Genomic DNA, 20,741 nt, shown 5'->3' with positions numbered 1-20,741 from the left:
CGGAATCGAACCCAGGACCCTTCAGTCCGCAGGCCGATGCTCTATCCACTGAGCCAAACCGGTCAGGGCTATATGGTTTGCTTGCATTACTTGTATTATTTATTTTTATTACTTGTTTATATTTCCTAGGAAAATGGTAGCCAACCCATGACCTACGGCTTCAGAGGGGCGCTTGCCACCAGCATCCCCTTTAAGGAGAGTATGAGGCGAGGGAGTCGTTGGGGAACAAGACTGTGTGGTTCCAGCTTTGAGGCCTTTTGTCTTCTGCCCCTCCCAGCCCCTGCCGGGTGCCCAAGCCCCTAGGACACAAGGACACACGCAGAGGGAAGCAGCTGAGTAGGCTGCAGAGAGCCCACAAGCGTAAAGGTGTGAGTGCATCCGCCCCTGTGGGGCTCTGCGAGTGTCGGCAGTTGACAGAAATAGCCCGCTGACCGCCCCGTCACCTTCTCCCACGCCGTGAGGATGACTGGCCCACAGGACACAGCTGGCAAGTGATTGCTCCCAATTTTCTAAATTTTACCTTCGGGTAACATCCGACCATGAAAAGGCTGGATGCTTGGGCTGGAGTGTTTGAGGTTCTTGTCTGATCGTGTTATTGGCAGGGCCTCGTTACGGGGCATCTGTCTGCACCGCGGGACTCCACGGGGGAGGCGCGGAGGGTGCGTGGGGGAGGAAGCCCTCCGCGTGCGACCCGGGCAGGGACCCGCCAGCCTCCGGGCCAGGAAGAGCTGCCCTTCTCCCTGGCGAGCTGGCTTGGGCTCGTCTGACGGACAGTCCGCGTCCGCCCATGGACCTTATGTCCCTCTGTGCCGTGGCCGTGGCCACCGCTACGCTCTCGGCCGGAGGGCGTCCTGGATCGAGGAGGGATGAATTCATAGCCGTCTCGCCCTTCTTTCCCTCCACGAAGAGGAGCGGGGCCCGGGGTGGGAGAGGCCGCCGCACACAGGAGGACAAGCAGCCTGTGTGTTCCGGAAGGAACGCTTGGCATGTTCACGTGGCCGGCTTTTCATACGATGGTGGTTTTCTGGAATTATTTGCTTGGGTCCGGATCATTGAAAGTGATGTTTGCCTATGGCCTGTCTATTTTGGCGTTTGTCTTTTTAAATTCCTGTGGACTTAGGGTCGGGTCCACAGGGCCCACCTGCCCTCCACGAAGGGGCTACCTCTCTGCGAATCTCAGAAGCCGACCCGCCCTCTTCCCTACTCTCAGCTGTAACAACGGATGGGGCCTCGGGCTGAGGCCGGCGCCTTGCAGGCCTTCGTCCTCACCAGACCCTGGCTGCGAGCTCCCAGCAGGCAGCGCTTTCCTCTGCAGTCCTCTCCCAGGTCGGGGTGAAGGGGACCTTCTGATCTTCTCTCAGGGCATCAATGAACTTGTGTTTCCTCACAGACACCCCCCACGCAGGACGGAGAGGGAGCTCTCTCCATCTCGCCAGAAGCAAACCCAGGCTCGGAGTTAAGAAGGCTGAGTTTGCATTTATTTCTTCGGGGGGTGGCGGGGAAGCGGGGAGGGCGGGAGATGAACACCTCGGCTCTGAGTTCAAGGCGCTCAGGTAGAAAGGCAGCATGAGGTTAAATGGTGGAACGTGCTTTCCGTGGTCCTGCCCCCTCTGGGGCAGCTCCCCACCTTCATTCTAAAACGCCCCGTTGTCCTCATCTCACCCTTCCCCAGACACCTGCCAGGAGACCCCACAGCCCCGCTGCCCCCAGAGCGCCTTTCGCCTGATGCTCTGTCTCCCCAGCCTCAGTCACCGGCCCCTCTTCCCACCCTCAGCTCCCAGGGAAAGGGCCCGGGCAGGGAGCGGCGTGAACTAAGTCACTAAGGCAACTAGGACGGTCCTTGTTTTTTTAATTTGCTCTTCGTAATCAATCCAGTGTGTCTATCTATCTATTTATTTGTTTATTTTAAATATATTTTTATTGGTTTCCTAGAGAAAGGGAGAGGGAGAGAGAGAAACATCAATGATGAGAGAGAATCATTGATCCGCTGCCTCCTGCACACCCCCTACTGGGGACTCAGCCCACCACAGGGGCATGTGCCTTGACAGGGAATGGAACCGGGAGCTCCTGGCACCCTGACCCCATATTGGGGTGTTGTAGAGGCAGACACCGTCCCGTGTCCTCCCCCTGGGGACCCAGGAACCTTCTAGGGCTGGCCGGGGACAAAGGACAGCGCTGCCCCGGATGGAGCACAGCCTGGGAATGGTCTGGAGGCCGGGAGGTCAGGAGGGCAGGGGTCGCCGCCCAGAGTACAACCCTCACTGGCCCACTCTGGACCAAACTCGACCAGTTTCAACTGCCCATCCTCCCCCCGGAGCCAGACCTGCCTCCAACAGGCATCTCATCCAAAGGCCTCGCCCCATCGGGGCTGCGCTCAGCTCGTGCTCTGAGCCGCCTGGTTCCCTTGCCCCGGAGCTTAAGGCCTGCAGCCTGGGCTGGACATCCAACCTCCCCCACCCCCTAGTGGAGAGAGGGAAGCCGTGCACCGCCCAGCCCGGCCCAGCCCGGCCCAGCCCCGCTCCTGCCAAGACAGGCGGCCCTCCCCGCGCCGGGCACAGAGGGTCCAGCGGGCACTGCAGAAAGGAGAGGAGGTCCCCAGGCACATCTGTCCTCCCCGGGGCCCTCTGAGGGTCTCTCATGGCCTTGGCCCCAAGCTCCTCCGGCCTCCCCAGGCCAGGCCACGTCTCGGACGGTGAAAGGCCAAATACGTGCCTGAAAATGGAGAGTGTGCCCACGCTCTCACTCTCGCTCTCGCTCTCCCGGGGAGTACAGAGTTACGGAACCGACACAGGAGGCTCCCGTCCTCCATCCTCAGCCCGGTGCTGGCAGGTCCGGCTCGCAGGGCCCGGTGACACGCCGCAGTCACCGCGCGAGCTGGAGGTAAGTCACCAACTCAGACGCCCGTGTCCCCCTGCCCTGCGGCTGTAACAGCCCCGAGGCCCCGGGGAGGCCCACCCCTCCCCGGCCAGGAGCCGGCTTGACACCCCATCTTTGGAGCTTAACCTCCGTGGTGTTTGGCAAGTGGAGGACCTCTGTGTGGGGCTTGGGGGTTTGGTTTGCTTTTGGTTGGTTTGTTGCTTTTCCGGAAATTGACAAGAACGTAAGAAAATGCCATGTTCTTCATTCCTCCATGAGGTGAGCGTCTGTGCTCAGTGACTCACTCCCTAGAGTTTCAGGGACGGGGACGGGCACGGGGACAAGACGCAGCCTGTCCGGCGGGCAGGAGAGGCCCAGGGGAACATTCCGGGCATCTGCCCGCTCGCCAGTTCCCTCCCACTCCGCACCAGCCCGGGCGGCAGGACAGAGAGGGAAAGGCGCCCCAGACGTGGCCCTCCAGCCCCCCCCAACCCCCTCCAGCCCCCCCCAACCCCCTCCAGCCCCCCACCCCACCCCCCCACCCCCGGGCCAGGCCAGTGAGGGCAGAGGCCGATGTGGGGGAAGGTACCGCGTTTCGTGTCTGTTTGAGTCGCGAAGGATGAGCGGGAACCTCCTCCGTGGGGACGTTTTAGCGACATCCCCTTCCTGCCGCAAATCTCCAGAGACCAGCGCGCCAGGCAGGCCCAGGCGAGGGGCCGTTCGCTGCTCTGCCCCGAACCCTAAGGATGGTGCCCGCTCCCGGCACTGCCTCCTCCACGGCGCCTCAGAGTCCCCGTTTCCTCCTCCAGTTGCCAACTAACGACTGCACCCCCAGCGAAGCCAGGAGAGCACATTCTCTCCCCTCAAACAGCCGGTGTGTTTTCTGTCTCCGCAGAGACAGGATGGGGAGTGTCGTAATGTTTGCCATTAAAAGGGTTCAGCCAAAATGAAAAAAATAAAGATACACAGATACACATACATGTAACTCTAACACTCACACAGGCACGCAGACATGTGTGTCTGACAATACCGGGCAGCGGCAAGGAGGTGAGAATAGGGATTCTCAGATCCTGCTGGCTGGGCTCCAAGTCGGTGGAGCCGCAGTGGAGACGAAATCATCAGTGTCTAGTGACATCTGAATACACACGCCTACAAACAAGCAAGCTCATCCCACGCCCGCCCTCAGAGAGACACTCCTGCACAAAGGCACGGAGAGCGCGAACGTGAAGACTCACGGAGGGTTACCTGAGCAACAACCTGAAGACGCATCCACAGGGCAACGGACAAACGAGTGCGTGGCCGTCCTGTGACCTGCCAGCCGTGGTGGGAAAAGTGGAGGAGGCAGGAGCCAGGACGCCCAGTGGCGAGGACCCGGCCAGCCTGCAGACCTTGGTCCACGAGGCCAGGCCCGACAGAAGAACCCCAAGGTCCTTGGAGAAAGGCACGACGCAGGGCCGAGGCAGGCAGGTCCGTGGCGAGCTCGGAGCATTTAGCAACGCCAGGAAGTAAGGGAGTCTCAAACAACCGATGGGTACAGGTCACAAGGACAGAAGAAGGGGCGCCCGCTGGCCACGGCTGGGACAATTTGAAGGCCAAGAAAACTAGGGATAGTAATAAACTATAGACACAGAAATCCGAACTACTGAGTCCTTAGTAACTAGATGAGCGAACACATACACAGGGGAGACGGGAGGACCCTCGCTGCCAGCAGGGCGTCCACCCACGGGTTCCCCTGGAGGAATGGTCGCAGCTGACAAATCAGAGTTTGCAGCCGTGTAATAAAGACCGGCTCAGGCAAACCCCTCCAGCGGCTGCTGGGCCTGGGTGGGAATGCTGATGAGGAGCAGGTATTTGCCTCGTCCGGCATGCTTCCCACGGACTGCGTATTCGCTGCAAGGGGAAAAGACAGTCAGTTTACAGTACACAAACCAGGTGATCACAGTGAGCATCGCCAACGAGGGCAGGTGGACATGGTGAGGGTGCAGATGAGGTGCCCTGGAGACGCTCACCTACCAATCCTGGCTGAAACACCCCAAGTCCACTCATCCATCTAATAATGAGAGGACATCAGAAAACCCCAAGTAAGAAACAGTCCGTTTTATCAAGTGATAATATCCTTCAAAAACGCCACCATCATAAAATACAGCAGATGACTGTGAAAATACTCCTCCATATTAGTAGAAAAACAAAAGACGTGACCACTAAATGCAATATCTGATCTTAGACCGGCTCCTAGATTGGAGGGGAAATACTACAAAGGACGTTATTCCGTTAACTGACAGAAATGGAAGACAGGTCTCATCCTCAAACGACTCAGGAAAGAAAAATTACAGTATTTGTAATTAAATTATATTTCATATAATGTGTTTATATACGCACATTAGAGATGCACACACTAGACACACGCATATAGCAGATCGGGCAAAATAATAAATCTGGAGAAAGGGTATTTGAAGATTCTCTGAACTATTCTTATTCTTGCAACTTTTCTGTTTCAAAATAAGACGTTGTTGCTGCAGAAAAAGCTGGGGGGATGAACGGTGTAGCTTTAGACACTTGCGTAGGAAGAGCTCCAAAGATACCCGAGTGACCACATGGACGGCCAAGGATGACTCGCTCCGGCGATGTCTCCCGTGTCGCATCCTCGTGTACACGCGTGATACCTTCACACTGACTGTGCGGCCTGCCTCGGGGGAGAGCAGAGGACACCGGGACGGCACCCGCGGGTCCTGCAGCTCCTCCGCCATCTTTGTACTTTTTGTGAGTCTTTTTTTTTTTAATATATTTTATTGATTTTTTACAGAGAGGAAGGGAGAGAGATAGAGAGTTAGAAACATCGATGAGAGAGAAACATCGATCAGCTGCCTCCTGCACATCTCCTACTGGGGATGTGCCCGCAACCCAGGTACATGCCCTTGACCGGAATCGAACCTGGGGCCTTTCAGTCCGCTGGCCGACGCTCTATCCACTGAGCCAAACCGGTTTCGGCATTTTTGTGAGTCTTGATGACTTGCTCACCCAAGAAGAAACAACACGTTTAAGGTCGCCGTGACCTTCCCCTCGATGCCCGTCCGCGACAGGGCGGCGGCTCCGGCTTCCTGAGTGCGACGGTGCTCACCTAAGCGGCTGAGCCCCCTGAGAAGTGACCGGCTCTGGGGTTTGGGACATCTGACCAGACAGTGGCAGCCTCACGGGTGTTTAGGAAAACCCTGGGCTCCAAGGGAGAACGAGCTGAACCCCGCCTACGTCTGACACCAGGCAAGAGGCAGCTGGCTCCCAACCTCAGTCCCCTCACCGGTAAGAGGGGGAGACGGCACCTGGAGAGCAGGTGGGCCGTGAGCCTCGGCTACCATGGACATCAGAGGCACCTAAGTGCGGAGCCCGCCTGGGGCTCGGCCGCGTGGGACAGCTGCTCACGGTTAGCCATCTGCCTCTTGTTAGTCGTTGACTTTAGGGACCCAGAAGGAGGGTCCACCCTCCGCACGTCGCTGGTCCCACTGCGCCTCCGCCTCCCGCGACGTTCTGTCCGCGAGCCCCTCACACGCATCAGGCGGCGGGAGGGTGAACCTTGCCACGGAAGCCCGGAGCAGCGTGTCCGTCTACAGCGAGGCCCGGGTTCGCTTTGGAATTATCGACCGTAAGCAAACACGGCCCCTTCACCCTGCAGAGACCTGTCAGTGCCAAGAGGTGACCGGGACCCACGTGTCCCTGAGCAATGGAGGTGAGAGGGCACTGGGACGCCCCTCAGAGCCCGGTGACGTGGAGGAACAGGTGTTATTTTAATACCAGGCCGGGGTCACAAACGTTTGGGAAATGCAAAGCAGACAAAACTAGGCAGCCTTAGTCACTGCAGAAATCGTCGCCTCCTTTAATATGCTAATGCGCCTCCTGAATATCCAACAGACAATCACTTTGCATGTACTCCAACCTCAGGGCCTGGCTCCCCGAGAAAATGCTCTGGAAAATGCTGCTGGAAGCTGTTCCCCGCGGTCAGAGCCCTGGGAGAACAGTTCTCAGGGGAAATTCCACACTGGCACTTGCTCACTAACCCACGAGGGAAGGGAAGGAAGGAAGCCCAGAGCGTGAGGGTCATTCCCCCTCTGCCTTTGCCCGGCTGGCCCAGGGCACATCCGCAAAGAACCCTGACAAAGAAAGCCCGGGGTGAGCCCGGACCGAGAAGACGGACCCACTGCCCTCGCCCAGGTCCTTTCAGCTTCGCCTGGTCCCGTGCATTCCGTTCGGCCCTGGGCATCCGAGGTGGGACGAACGGCTGAAGTCGCCGGGACCCCGCACTGGGGCCGCCTCGCGGGCCACGGGGAGGAACGCCCGTCTCTGCCCCGTTGAGCAGGTGTCCCCAGGACCAGGCTGAGGAGACCAAGAGCCACATTCGTGCCCGTGATGACCTCAAAAGCAGGCCTGGTGGCAGCTCAATGATCGCCCTTTCAGTCCTTATCTCGAGTAAGGAAATCTGTCCTTCTAGCCCAGTGATGGTGAACCTATGACACGCGTGTCAGAGGTGACACGTGAACTCATTTTTTTGGTTGATTTTTCTTTGTTAAATGGCATTTACATATATAAAATAAATATCAAAAATATAAGTCTTTGTTTTACTGTGGTTGCAAAGATCAAAAAATTTCTACATGTGACACGGCACCAGAGTTAAGTTAGAATTTTTCAAAATGCTGACACGCCGAGCTCAAAAGGTTCACTATCACTGTTCTAGCCCAAGCAGTAATCACGCCCCCTTCTGGGAGGGTAACGACACACTTTTTTTGGGGGGGGCGTTTTCTTCCTCTCCCTCCCCCTTCCAAAGACCCCCACTGCACGCAGCCCGGGTGGGCCTGTCGGCCCAGGCGCCCTTGGCTCTCTTGCCCGAGGAATGGGTACTGGACTCAATGCAGGTCAATGGACCCTGTCTCACGCAGGAGTTGGGAAGCTGGAGTAACACAAGGCCAGGAAGGCTCGCCGTGATGGCCTTCCAGACCCGCCACCAGGTCCCCGGCACCGCCCTGTCCCCTCCTCTGCGTGACGCGGGCAGCTTTCCTTCTGACCCCCTGACTACGCTCCGTGTCCTACTGAGAAACCCCCAGAAAGCTCTGGAACTGCAGCTGAAGAACCCGCCCACGGCACTGAGCACGACAATCTCAGCCAACTCCCACTCGCCTCTCGCAGACACCCCTGGGCGGAGACCTGCACGGCCTGGCCACATTTTACAGTCTTAGCGTGAAAGGTCAACCCAGTGACGACCTCCAGCTCACAGGCCCTGGCAGGCAGGCTCCCACCGGCCTGTATCCCCGGAGCACATTCCCAAACAATGTCCATTTCCCACGGAGACACAACCCAAGCTCTGGTTAGACGCTTGAAACGGTGACTATTTCTCCTCCCTCCTGTGCCCAACGGGCACTCGGCCACCATTTACCCCCCCAGCCAGAGCGCGCACATCCACTGAATAGACCAGGGCGCATGTGCAGCCCCCAAATGTTCCCAGCCGGCCACTCACCCCAGCCCTTCGCTCCCCCAGGCAGGGCACTCCCACCCTGGGGTGGCGTCAGCAGCTGCCAGGGAGCCCACAGCACGCCAGGGACATTCCTACTCCGCGTGTGGCCCCCGTGTATCTCATTTCATCGGCAAAGCACCGATTCACTCCCGAGAGAGATGTCTGGGCACATTCGTTGCAGCCAACAAGCAACACTTCCTTATATGCAGAACGCAAAGCCATCGCGTAAACCCACCCCAGCATCCGGGTTAAACAAACACACTCACCCCATCGCCTCTCTGGCTGCGAGTCTGACCTCGGAGTCCGGGACGCGGAGATGCTGCCCGGCGACAGGGCCCGGGTTCCCTGGGGAAGGGCAGGCCAACCTCCATCTTCCCGGCCGAGCTGAGTCGAGCTGTGCACGCGAATCTGCGCCCTGTGGACGAGGAAGGACAACGGAGCGTCGGTGCCGTTCTCCGCGGCTGCCTCCGGTTTTAGAGCGAGGGCGGGAAGGCAGCCAGACCAGCCTCCCCTCGCCCAGGGAGCCGGGAGGCCTGCCGCCCTGCCCTGCCCAGCTGGCCAGCCCCGGGCCTCTGCTCCGGCCTCCCCTGCGCTCCGGACTCCTTCCTCATTTCGGGAGGCGTCCCAACCCCACCCACCTCTCCACCACCCGGCCTGAGCGAGGTGCCACAGCCCGGCCCGGCCCGGCCCACTGTGCTCCCCTCTGCCACGGGCTCCACCGTGCAGCTCTGAGCCCCTCTCCCAGTCTCGCCCCCCCCCCCCCCCCCGCCCGGACAACTGTGAACAACAGGAGAGCAGGGCCTGGCGCTTTCTCCCCATTCCCCCATGCCGAGCACAGTGCCACGTCCACAGCAGATACCCGATAAGAGCATGGAGTGAAGACACAAGGGAACCACGGGCACAGCGAGGCACAGCTCCGGGCCCAGGAGGGAGCAGCTCCGTCCAGGGGACCCTGACCCCAGTCTGTGCAGTCCCACCGCCCAGGGAGAGCGCCTGGCCTGCCTTGGACCTTTCCCGCGGCCAGCAGTCAGCCCCCCGTGTGGGGACCAGATTGTTGGACGAGTAGTGCCTTTGTGATGCTAGCGTAGCCTCTGAGATCAAGGCATCCCGAAGCAGACAGCCAGGTTCAAAGCCTGCCTCCCCTACCTACTAGCGGTATGCATGCGGGCAAGGCAGCATCCTCTGCCTCGACCTCACCTGTGAGGTGGGGGTCATTGTAACGTCACATCAGAAGAGCGAGGGCATCTGTGTAAACCGCCTCCGCTGTGCCAGGGTTGGTTCCCAGCACCTAAAAGCGTGTAGGTGGAACCCAGACATCACCGTACATACCATGGCATCGAGGAATTAATCTCTCCTCCACCCTCCTGATTATGTCAAGGAAGAAGTCACAATGTAATGCTAACATGACAGGTCTCTGAAGCTTGCCCCCTCCCTTAGCACAAAGAGACAGAAAGCTTCAAGTTCAAGTCTCTGGCCGGCAAGAAGATGTAGCCGAGATCAGGAAGCGACGTTGCCTTTCTCGTATATTTAACGGCAACTGGCCCTGGTTTTCTATTTACTAGAGTGGTGTAATTTCGCACTGAAAGTACATTTGTTGATATTACACAGTAAGTTCAAAGGGAAAAAGAATGGATAAAAACTTATTACTAATTCTGTGTGCTGCAGAGAGATGTGTAACGGACTGAAGTGGAGAATACCAGGGAAACCTATTTCGAGACACTCGAGGGAGGTCTTTCCCAGGTGACATTCTGCGGAGCCTGAAAGAGGAGATGAGGGAGCTGGCCATGGGACGTGAAGGTGGGTATTCAGGTAGAGGAAGCAGTGCAAAGGCCCTGGGGTTGGAAATGTAATTGTGCATTCATGGAACTAAATGATGAGACTGTCTGGAAGCAAGTGAGTCCATGAAAAAGCATCACTCGGAGGGAAGCTGGGAGAGAGGCCCGCCAGGGGTGTAGGGTCCTACAATTTACCTTCTAAGACCAGGCCTCAGTTCCCTCATCTGTAAAATGGGAGTAAGAGGAGGCACAGGACCTGCTGAGCACTCTCCCTGGGTGGAAAATGGGCTGAAGATGTTCGGAAATGTCAACCTGCACCAGAATCCCCTGAGATGCTGGTTAACATTGAGGCTGCAGGGCCCCACCCCGGACATTCTGGTGCAATAGGTCTGGGCGAGGCCCAAATGGAGGCACGGCAGGCAAATTCCCAGGTGGAGACGCTGCTACTGGTGCGGGACCCCACTCTGAGAGCCCTTGGGTTAGAGAGAACAATAAAGACGTGAGAGATGGGACCAGGGTGCTGTTGGGGTGCTGTCCAATGGTTAGGAGCTGGTGGTGTGAAATGATGTCAGTGAGATGGAGAAAAGTGGTCTAGAATGGCTCAATTTTGGAGGTGCCACGGGCAAGATGAGCCAATGGATGGAATGTTGGGGATGAAGGAAAAGGAGAAGTCGGGAGGGGCACTCCTAGGTCTCTGGCTTGAGCAACGAGGCAACGAGAGTGGCAGGGACTGGGATAGGGGACACTTGAGGCAGAACGAATGTGGAGACGAGGGGAGACATTCTACCTTCGAGACCCCCCCATGGCTATGTCAGAAGGACGCGATCATCTCTCTCGTCCTTTCCACAGTATCCCCAGATCTGGCCCAGAGCCTCCTGGCACGTCACCAATATTCAGAAAACCTGTGTTAAAGGTTGAAGAATAAATGTGGGCCGAGGAGCCGCGCTCACCACAGACCCCGGGGTGCGAATGTGCCTCCGTGTGTGAGGAGGCCACGGACACGCACTGGACTGAGGCTGCACCATGGACCGGCTGAACCACGACTACATCCCCGCCCTTGGCCTGTGCGGTGACGTGGGAGGTGGGGGGAAAGGACAGAAGACGGACGTGAGCCACCCAATTCCTGGCCGGGCGCTTCCGTCAGACGCCAGGTATCACCCTGGAGCTGCCTTGGGCGGGTTTTGCGATGGAAGGTTTGAACCGTACGCTTGCGGATGGAGGCCAGAGAAATCTGGTTAACCTGGGTTTTGTATAAAATAAATCGTGGGAAAGTCAAGCTACGCAACTCGGGGAAATGAGAAGGGAGGGATGGGGAACAGGCCGAGGAGAAACGGGACGCACAGGAGACGTGGCTGCACCGAGGCCGTGGACCCCCTCGGGGTGGAAGGGGCCAGCCTCCAGAACTCGACCTCCCGGCCAGCCTCCACCCGGGCCCTCGCGGCACATGGACCCCCGGCCTCCCGACTTAGCAACTTGTAAAGGAAAAGGCTGTAATCCCAGCCAGGGGTTCTGGTGACATCATAAGCCACAGAACCACAGGCTCAAGTCACCAGAAGCCCCAAGATGGAATTACACCCTTTTTTCCTAATCCAGGCAGCTCTGGGCACTGCTTTTCTCATGATATAATAGGAGGGAGCAACAGTTTAACCATTTGTGCGAGGCCTTTCCCTCCAGCCGTAGGGCCCAGTCTCCTGGCCTGGATTCTCCTCCCCCGCCTGCTGTGTGCCTTCCTCCTAAGGGGTCTCCTTCAGGGACACCCCCCCCCCCCCGCTTTGCCAGGACACCATCCCTTTAGCCACTCCTCTCTCCTCTTCCCCCCAGATGTCTACTGCTCTGCCATCTCCGCCGATGAGCCAGCAGAGCCCTGGCCTCGATCTTGAATCAGCTTTGCAAGAGAAGCCCCATCCGGGCCCAGCGCAAGGTCCTGGAGAACGGGCCCCATTCTGTGTCTAAAATATGTTCCCCAAAGTAGCTGCAAAGGGAAGTCGTGGTAAATCAATCGGGAAGTTTACAGCTTAGAGGAGCATCATTCTGAAAGCAAATGACCGCTTCCGAGAGCCTCGTAAGTTGCACAACGTTTCTTTTAGCACAAAGTTTACCTGAGGATCACATCACCTTTCCCCCGCTCAAGCCCAAGTTGTGCTTATGTTCCTGTGGGAATCTTGTCGACAGGGAAAGCCACAGGGAGGGGGATGATGACAACAGCCATTCCTTGATGCGTGTCCCCTACGGCTCAGGTTCTGGTGTTGTTCTTCGTCGCGTCCACAGAGATCCTATTTTCCTCATTTTAGGGGAGAGGGAAACCAAAGCTCAGAGACGTGGACTACTTTGCTCAAAGTCCTGCTACCTAAAGCCCTTGGATTTGACCCCAATCGGACTCAAAAGCACTTGGATTTGACCCCTATCTGACGCAAAAGCACATATATATGCGCTCTGTGTCCCTCCAAATAAAACGTTTTGAGAATAAGTGTTGCATGTGACTGCAAAAGGACTTTAACGAGTGATCTTCGAGTAACATGATTTCTTTTTATTTCAGAAGTGATGAAAATTCTCCACTATTTTAGGGTGCAATACGTGTCAAAAACACATTCCAATGTTCCGTGGACGAAAAAAGCAACGTAAATTATTTCAGGAGGATTGATTTCCCAAACAAAACAACTCGAGGTCCACGTGGGTGTCACGCGGCAGAAGCGAGGGGGGCCAGTGACCCTTTCTGTACGTGTCCTCCCCAACACCAGGTCAGTCCTGGAGAGGCAGCTTCCACTCACAAAAAATAAAAGCGCACGTCCCCTGAGGGTCCCCTAGATCTCGGGACACGCAGCTGTGGGGCTGGACAGTAACAAGACAGGACCCCTCACCCGTCCGGTCATAGCGGAGGCAGCCGCTACCGCGAGAGGAGAGGCAGCTACAGGGGCTGGACTGTCACCAGGCGTCTTACACGGCCACTTCAGTGATAGGCAAGAATAACAACAACAATAATAATGTGGAAAACACAATATGGTCTTGAATTGAGTCTAATTGGTTATTTTATTTTTTATTTTGTTTGATTTTTAAATGTATTTTCATTGATTTCAGAGAGGAAGGGAGAGGGAGAGAGAACAGAAACATCAGTGATGAGAGAGAATCATTGATCGGCTGCCTCCGGCACGCCCACTGGGGATCGAGCCACAACCCAACCATGACCTCCTGGTTCACAGGTCGACACTCAATCACTGAGCCACGCCGGCCGAGCTTGCTTATACATTTTAAGGTGATTCACATCCTTTTTGCAATACGGTGTGGAATAAATATAAACATATACAAAACAAAATGAATAAATAAAGATTTTTAAAAGGTGGCAGCTTCCAAAAGAGTTCATACGTGAAAGTCTGCCCAGGCTCTGGGTGGCCCGCGGTGCGAACCCCGGGCGCCTGGGAGGTGACTCCTGATGGCTTGGGGGGGGGGGGGTGAGGTGCAGAGAATGGATGCTGCAGGGGTAGCGACTTCGGAACTTTGGACACTGTTGCAGCTGAACAGAAGGCTCCAGTCAAGCGCATCTCAGAATCAGTCCCGTGTTCGGCGTCACCAAGAGCCCGGCCCCGAGGAAGGGTGGGCTGGAACAGAGTGCGCTCCGCCTGGACCAGCACCTGTGGTGGTTTGAGGACGGGGCGTGAGGCGGCGACCCCATCTTCCTCCTCCAGCATCAAGGACAGGAAACACCAGCTTTCCAGGGAGCGACAACGGCAGCAGGTACCCCGTGAAGTTACAGAGTGGAAGGGAGCGCCGGCCAGCAAGCAGGCGTCTAGATTCTCCAACTTCTAAGTGAGATGACCGGCTCGGTGTGGCTCGGTGGTTGAGTGTCAACCAAGGATCCAAGAGGTTGCTGGTTCGATTCCCGGTCAGGGCACATGCCCGGGTTGCGGGCTCAATCCCCAGTGAAGGGCGTGCAGGAGGCAGCCGATCAATGTTTCTCTCTCTCTCTCTCTCCCTCTCCCTTCCTCTCTGAAATCAATAAAAATATATATATATATTTTTTTTTTTTTTTAAAGCGAGATGACAAAACCTCCTCGTGCTGGAGGACGATGTGTTCGTTCCTAGCACGAACATTTAATTACCAAGTTCATCCAGATCGTCGTACTACATGAAGAAGATGATGGATTTGGAAACAACTTGTGGAGTTTTCTCACAGACTGATCGTCCAGAACCCCAGGGACGCGGCCCACATCCATGGACCTGCAGCCCAGCCAGCCTCCATCAACAGCACAGAAAGCACCAAACCTTCGAGACCAGCACCCCAGGGGTCCCCTGCGGCAGTGGTTAGGAGTGCAGGCTCTGGGGCCAGACCGCCTAGGTCCACACGTGGCTATTGGCAAAGAGGAGCCGCCCAAGCCAGCCGGCTTATAACGAAAGAAACGTCTGCAGGGACGATGCTGAAACAAGAGTTCCCAGGGCAGCAGGATTTAACATCAGAATGTGATGGCCTCCCATATTTTTGTCAACATCAATCTTCTTTATAATAAGACTCCAGATACATCTAGCACTTCCTTCTTAGGATTTGGTTTTTTAAAAACGACACCAAAAAAACCAACATTGGACCCTTACTTCGTAGGTACGAAGAGTTACTGCACAGTTGCAACTATAGACTAAATTTGGTTTCGTGTGCGGTGCGTTTTTCCCAGTGAAATGGGGGGAAGGGTCATCTCACTAAGGCCTTGGTCTGAGTTCCCCTGACCCTGGAGCGGAGCAGGAATTCATAAATGCATGGGCCTCGCCCGGGCGTCCTGGGCTGCGCGGTGCCTGGTCCTGTCTTTGCTCGCTTTTCTGCCTTCTTTCCTTACTGATTTGTAGGTGTCCTTTCATAGTCTGGATACTGCCCCGTGGTGCGTGCACTGCAAATATCTTCTCCTGGTCAGTTACTTACTCACGGTGTCTTTTCATGAACAAAGCTTTGGCCACGGGTTTTTTTGTCTGTTTGCATGTTTGTTTTAGATTCCATAAGAGATTTCAGCCCCTGTTTAAGCAGGTTTGCTTTAAGAGTGGGTCTCTCCCAGATCCTCAGTTAAGAACTTCTGTGGTTCCAAGTCAAACTCCTTCCTTCAAGTCAGGGCAAGATGCTGGTCAGTTTTTATGCTTCTCTCTTTCCACATTCCTAACCAGCACCAGGGAACGACCAACACCTTTCCTTGGGGTGGTCCCAGTCGGTGTATTTAACAGGATTGGGGTTCCCTTACATGACATGGTTTGTCTTAAACCCATCACTTCTGTTACTGTAAGTTCCTTGTTGGGAATTAGAAAACAATCCAGTTGCATCAGCAGCATACTTGACGGTCATCAATTAGGTTAGCCGTTTTCTTTCTTTTTTTAATATGTTTTTTTTACTGATTTCAGAGAGAGGAAGAGAGAGGGAGAGAAAGAAACATCCATGATGATGGAGAATCTCTGATCTGCTGCCTCCTGCAAGCCCCCTACTGGAGATCAAGCCTGAAACCTGGGCATGTGCCCTGACCAGGAATTGAACCGTGACCTCCTGGTTCATAGGTCGATACTCAAACAATGAGCTACGCCAGCCGGGCGGGTTAGCCATTTTCTAAGACAATATCTATCAAAAACCCCCGATCATGTCTTCAGTTCCCAGTGTAGAAAATAATGTTATCTTTATGAAAATCCTATCTACACTGAATTTCATTCACCATCATGCATTCAAAAAAAAATTATTTTTCTCCATCTAAGAGAAAACCAAAGTTAGAGCTTTACCTCCTCCCATACAAAGCAATTAATTCCTAACAGAGTTGTGGTCTGAGTGTAAAATAAAATAATATCCGATAGCATGTTCACCGCGTCTACGAAGACCTTCCTGGCAAACAGGCACGACAGATGGAAACCCCCCGAGAAACGAGCAGGCAGATCCAGCAACATAACATTTTACGTTTTTTTAGGGTGTGAGCTTCTTAACCCAATTGAAAGCGAATAGGCAAGAAGGACATTGAGCCACCAACGCCAAAACGAGGAGGGTCCCGGCTCGGTTAGCTTCCTCCCCTCCATGTCATCAAACCCAGGCTCTGCCCCTTCCACTCGGAGATCCTGCGCTCTGGCCTCCGGCCTTGGGCGTGTCCCAAGGTGCTCTGGCTGCTGTGCCTCGTCCTTCCACGACAACGCCCAGCGGCCGAGGAAGGAAGGACAGCGCCCGTGGGTCCCGTCTTAAGAGCAGGAGCCCGTCCGGCGCCACCTGCCCTTCTCAGAACCCCCAGGAGACCTACCGTCGGCAGGTGTCACTCCCCACATCTCACTGGCCTTCGCCCCATCACTAGCGAGGCCCGGAGCACCCATCTAGTGGGATGGGAGGGGTCGCCAGGGGTGGCCAGAACTAATCACAATTTACGCCCCCCCGGGGAGAAGCCCGGCTCCCACCCCTGAACCCACAGCTGCCCGTCAGCAAGGAGGAAGGGGAATGGCCATGGGGTAGACAACCCACGGGACCTGCCATGGACAATAGGAAGTCTCCTCCTCAAAATAAATAATTACGAAGTTTAAAATGAGTGCCTCGCTGCCCTCTCAACTCTCCTGGTCTACTGCAAACGTTGGCAAGCTTTTGCTGCAAAAGGCGAAGATGATAAACATCTTAGGCTTTCAAGGACATTTGTTCTCTTGCACAACTGCTCGCTCTGCCCTGGGGCCAAAAGCAGCCACAGAGAGAACATAAACAAAGGGACGTGGCTGTGCTCCAATAACACATTTTATTTACCAGAGCAGGTGGGTGGCCGGATATGACGCAGGGGCGGGAGCTTTTTTAACCCCTTGTCTAGTGGAAAGAGAAACATATACTAGGAAACCCAAATCTCGCCCTGGCCTGCAGACACGTTTTGCTTGGCAAATATCCGTTTCAGCGACACTCACTTTCCATTTGGCCACAGTCCGCACTACTCCCTATTGTCTCCCGCCAAGTGCTTTACACATTTGCTGCCACGATTCCTGAGACAGGCAAAGGCTTTCACCCAGAGTTCCGACAAACACCCACGCTTATTTACGGCATCCTTGGAGACAGATATTTTGGGTACATAAATGTCATTAATACCACACAACGAAACCGTTTGTTCCTCCGTGGTCCTTGGTACACACTCGCACGATTTAACTAAATTATTTGGGCGCCGATTTTTCTAGGCCTGTAGTCGAGAGGCGCCCGGGGATAATCCTTTCTCGGGAGTGATCTGCAGCCGGCGTGGTCCCTGTTGACACTCCGTGGTCACCCCGTCTCCACACTCTGCTGACGAGCCACATCCCATGGTTTATGAGCTCAGTGGAATCCCTCAATAGAATTATACCCTTTTATTGAGTCCTGAACCACATATTATCGCGAATACCAAACCAGTCCAAATGGGCCATCCCCTCCGCCTTCACATTAGACAAAGCCTTCGGCGAGCGCCTTTCTCTTCAAAGAATGTGTTTTCTTTGGCACCAAAACCTGATGTGCCCGGGCCTGGTGCGCACCCCCCCCCCCCAAGCCAGGCTGCCCCGACCAACCTTGGTGTCTGGGGTCACTCAGACAAGGACCCCTGGGAAGCTACATGTCTCCCTTTCCATAAAGAAAGGATCAGCCAGGAAAATGAAAAGCGTGGACTCAACTTCAGAGGGGACGGTTACACGGCTCAGAAAGAGCAGCAGCTCACTGTCACCTGACAGCTTCGGGGGACGTCAATCAAACACGGGAGAAGCGTGAAGCGTGCTTTGCACCCCCAGGGAAGCAAGGGCTCTCCAGAGCGGAGCTCCCGTCGCGGATCCTAAATAACGAAACACGCCACTTGTTTTCATTCATCCAATATCTACTCAGCACCCGCCGTGTCAGGCACTGTGCTGAGCAGCGCAGACACAGCGGAGATCGGCCGTGTAGTGCGGCGTGGAGGGGGGTCGGGGGTCGGTAATAACCAGGTCGCCCACTCCATGATGTGAAAGCAAGTCAGCATAACAGATACAAACAGAATGGGCAGGACGCAGTGTGTATGAGTTGCCCGTAGCTGCTGTAACAAGCCAGGGGGCTTACACAATAGAGATTTGTTCTCTCACAGTTCTGGAGGCTGGACGTTCAAAATCAAGGTGTGGGCAGAGCCACATTTCTCCCCAGGAGGTTCCCGTGGCCCCAGGTGTTCCTGGCTTAGGGCTGCCTCACTCCAGTCTCGCCTCCATCTTCTATGGCCTTCTCCCTGTGGATTTCTCCTCTGCCTCTTACACTGACATTTGTCATTGGATTTAGGGTCAACCAGGTCATCCAGGGTGATCTCACTTGAGAATCTTAACCTTAATTTGCAAAAAAAACAACAACAACAAAAAACACCCTTTTTCAAAATAAGGTCACATTCCCAGGTTTCAGGACCTATCTTCTGGGGACCAGCACTCAAACGACTATACTATCAGAGGTAATAATGGGGTAATATCATAGCCTTGTTTAGATCAGAGAGGGCCTCTGAGGAGGTGAAATCTTAGCCAAGACTTGAAGGATGAGGGAGAGCACACCACGCAGAAGCGAGGGGAGCTGTAGTTGGGGAGAAAGGCCTCACTGACGGAGGGCACAGCCTGTGCAAAGGCCCTGGGAGCAGCCGGTGCACTGTCCTCCAGGAGCAGAAAGGCCCGTGTGCCAGAGAGAGCGAGTGAAGGGGCCTGGGGTCCCTGGGAGGGGCAGGCAGAGGCCTATGCTGAAGCCACAGCAGGGAAATGGGACGTTCCTTCCAGTGCAAGGAAGTCCCTGCAGCGTCTTAAGCACAAGAATTGCAGGATGAAACTGACATTTCACCCTGAAGCATTTTCCAGCAGCCTCGCTGGCCTCGGTGTAAACTGGGAGTAGTTGTTTTTATTGTAGCCTAAGCAATACCAATTTGATCATTTACACCCCTATAGGCCTTAACTCAGAGGTTCTCAACCTGTGGGTCGCGACTCCTTCTGTGGTCGAACGACCCTTTCACAGGGGTCGCCTAAGACCATCGTGCATATCAGATATTTACATGACGATTCATAACAGTAGCCACATGACAGTTATGAAGCCGCAACGAAAATAATTTTATGGTTGGGTCACAACATGAGGAACTGTATTTAAAGGGCCAGAAGGTTGAGAACCACTGAGGCTTAACTCAATGAAAAAATGCACAAAACCCAAATACAAGCCGGGCAGCCCACGTCCAGAGTCGGTCTGACATCATGGAAGAGCAGCTTAGCAATCAGAAGTAATTCAGTGTAATTCCCGTCTTTACCGGCGTCTCTTCTAGACCATCGGAGGGGAGCTGAATCACAAGCCAGACCAACAGTAACCCCCTTCCCCATCGCTCTCCTCAGCTCCCAGCTCTCCTGACCCACAGCTTCCCCAGCAGCTTCCTCCCCACGCCCAGTCGTGACTAACTCCCCATCAAAATCCCCCCAAAACCCCAGCCCAAGGTTCTCAATACTTCACCCCCGTCCCTCCTTAAGGGACCACAGCCCCCATTAGCAGAGGGAGGAGGCTAAGCCTGAGCAGCCAAGAGAGAATCCAAAATCCTCTATATTCTCTATATATAGAGAGATGGTGTCCTATATAATAAAAGGCTAATATGCACATCGACCAAACGGTGGCCAGTCGCTATGATGCACACTGACCACCAGGGGGCAGACGCTCAATGCAGGAGCTGCCCCTTGATGGTCAGTGCGCTCCCACAGGGGGAGCGCCGGGCTCAGGGCTGGCGAGCGCAGCGGCAGTGGTGGGAGCCTCTCCCACCTCCACGGCAGGCGGATATCCCCAGAGGGGTCCCAGACTGCGAGAGGGCGCAGGCCGGGCTGAGGGAACCCCCAGCCCCCACCCCAGTGCACGAATGTCATGCACCGGGCCTCTAGTAGACATATAAGGAGAGGTGCTGTGAGGTACAGATGCAGAGAGAGGTATCTGGACAGGTGGTGAGGGCAGGAGTGTGAATATAATTTTTATGTCTTATCTGTTTTACTTTCACACACAAATGTTTCCAGTTTTCATTCCAACCTCCCTGAGGGCGGGAACTACATCTGATGCCTCTGCCCACCCCACCTGCAGAGCGACCTGCCTGCACGGAGCCTGCCGCCACCCTGAGCCCGAGCTCCGCGCCGAGCACCCTCCCTCAGCACTCCCAGGTCTCTGAGCCGAAACTGCCTGGTCCTAATTAAGTTCTGGCGACATCTGTGACGAGTGATTGGTGACATTTTTCCATCCACTCATCACTCCTAAGAATGGACTCATTCCTGCGAATGAGAAATCAGGCACTGTCAGCCGGAGCATAGGTGAGGGAGGGTGCGGGAGTCATGGGGGGCAGGGTGGGGACGCAGGGAAGGGGAGGAGCAGCTCCGGGCACAGCTGGCATGGAGGCCGGAGCCCCTCCACCGGAATCTCCTGAGTCAGTGACGCGATTCTAAAAGAGACAGAGGAAAGCAGAGGCATGGCTCAGTGGTCGAGCGTCAACCTATGAACCAGGAGGTCCCGGTTCGATTCCCGGTCAGGGCACATGCCCAGGTTGCGGGCTCTATCCCCAGTGCGGGGGCGTGCAGGAGGCAGATGATCCATGATTCTCTCTCATCATTGATGTTTTTATCTCTCTCTCCCTCTCCTTTCCTTTCTGAAATCAATAAAAATATATTTTAAAAAATAAATA

General features: G+C 55.3%; 1 long non-coding RNA gene across 1 annotated transcript in view; it reads right to left on the bottom strand.

The window, feature by feature from the left end:
- The window catches only part of LOC308520413, a 274,969-nt gene that overhangs the window by 238,026 nt on the left and 16,202 nt on the right, over nucleotides 1-20,741 (bottom strand). The window contains exon 2 of the long non-coding RNA XR_013996088.1: nucleotides 8,620-8,768. This is a non-coding gene — a long non-coding RNA (uncharacterized lncRNA). The remainder of the gene's footprint in view (nucleotides 1-8,619; nucleotides 8,769-20,741) is intronic.

The sequence above is a fragment of the Myotis nattereri genome (genome assembly GCF_964212035.1).
Source record: "Myotis nattereri genome assembly, chromosome: 5".
In the NCBI taxonomy this organism is placed as follows: domain Eukaryota; kingdom Metazoa; phylum Chordata; class Mammalia; order Chiroptera; family Vespertilionidae; genus Myotis; species Myotis nattereri.
The sequence above is the reverse complement of the archived record's forward strand: the minus strand, read 5'-3'. Positions and strand labels throughout refer to the sequence as shown.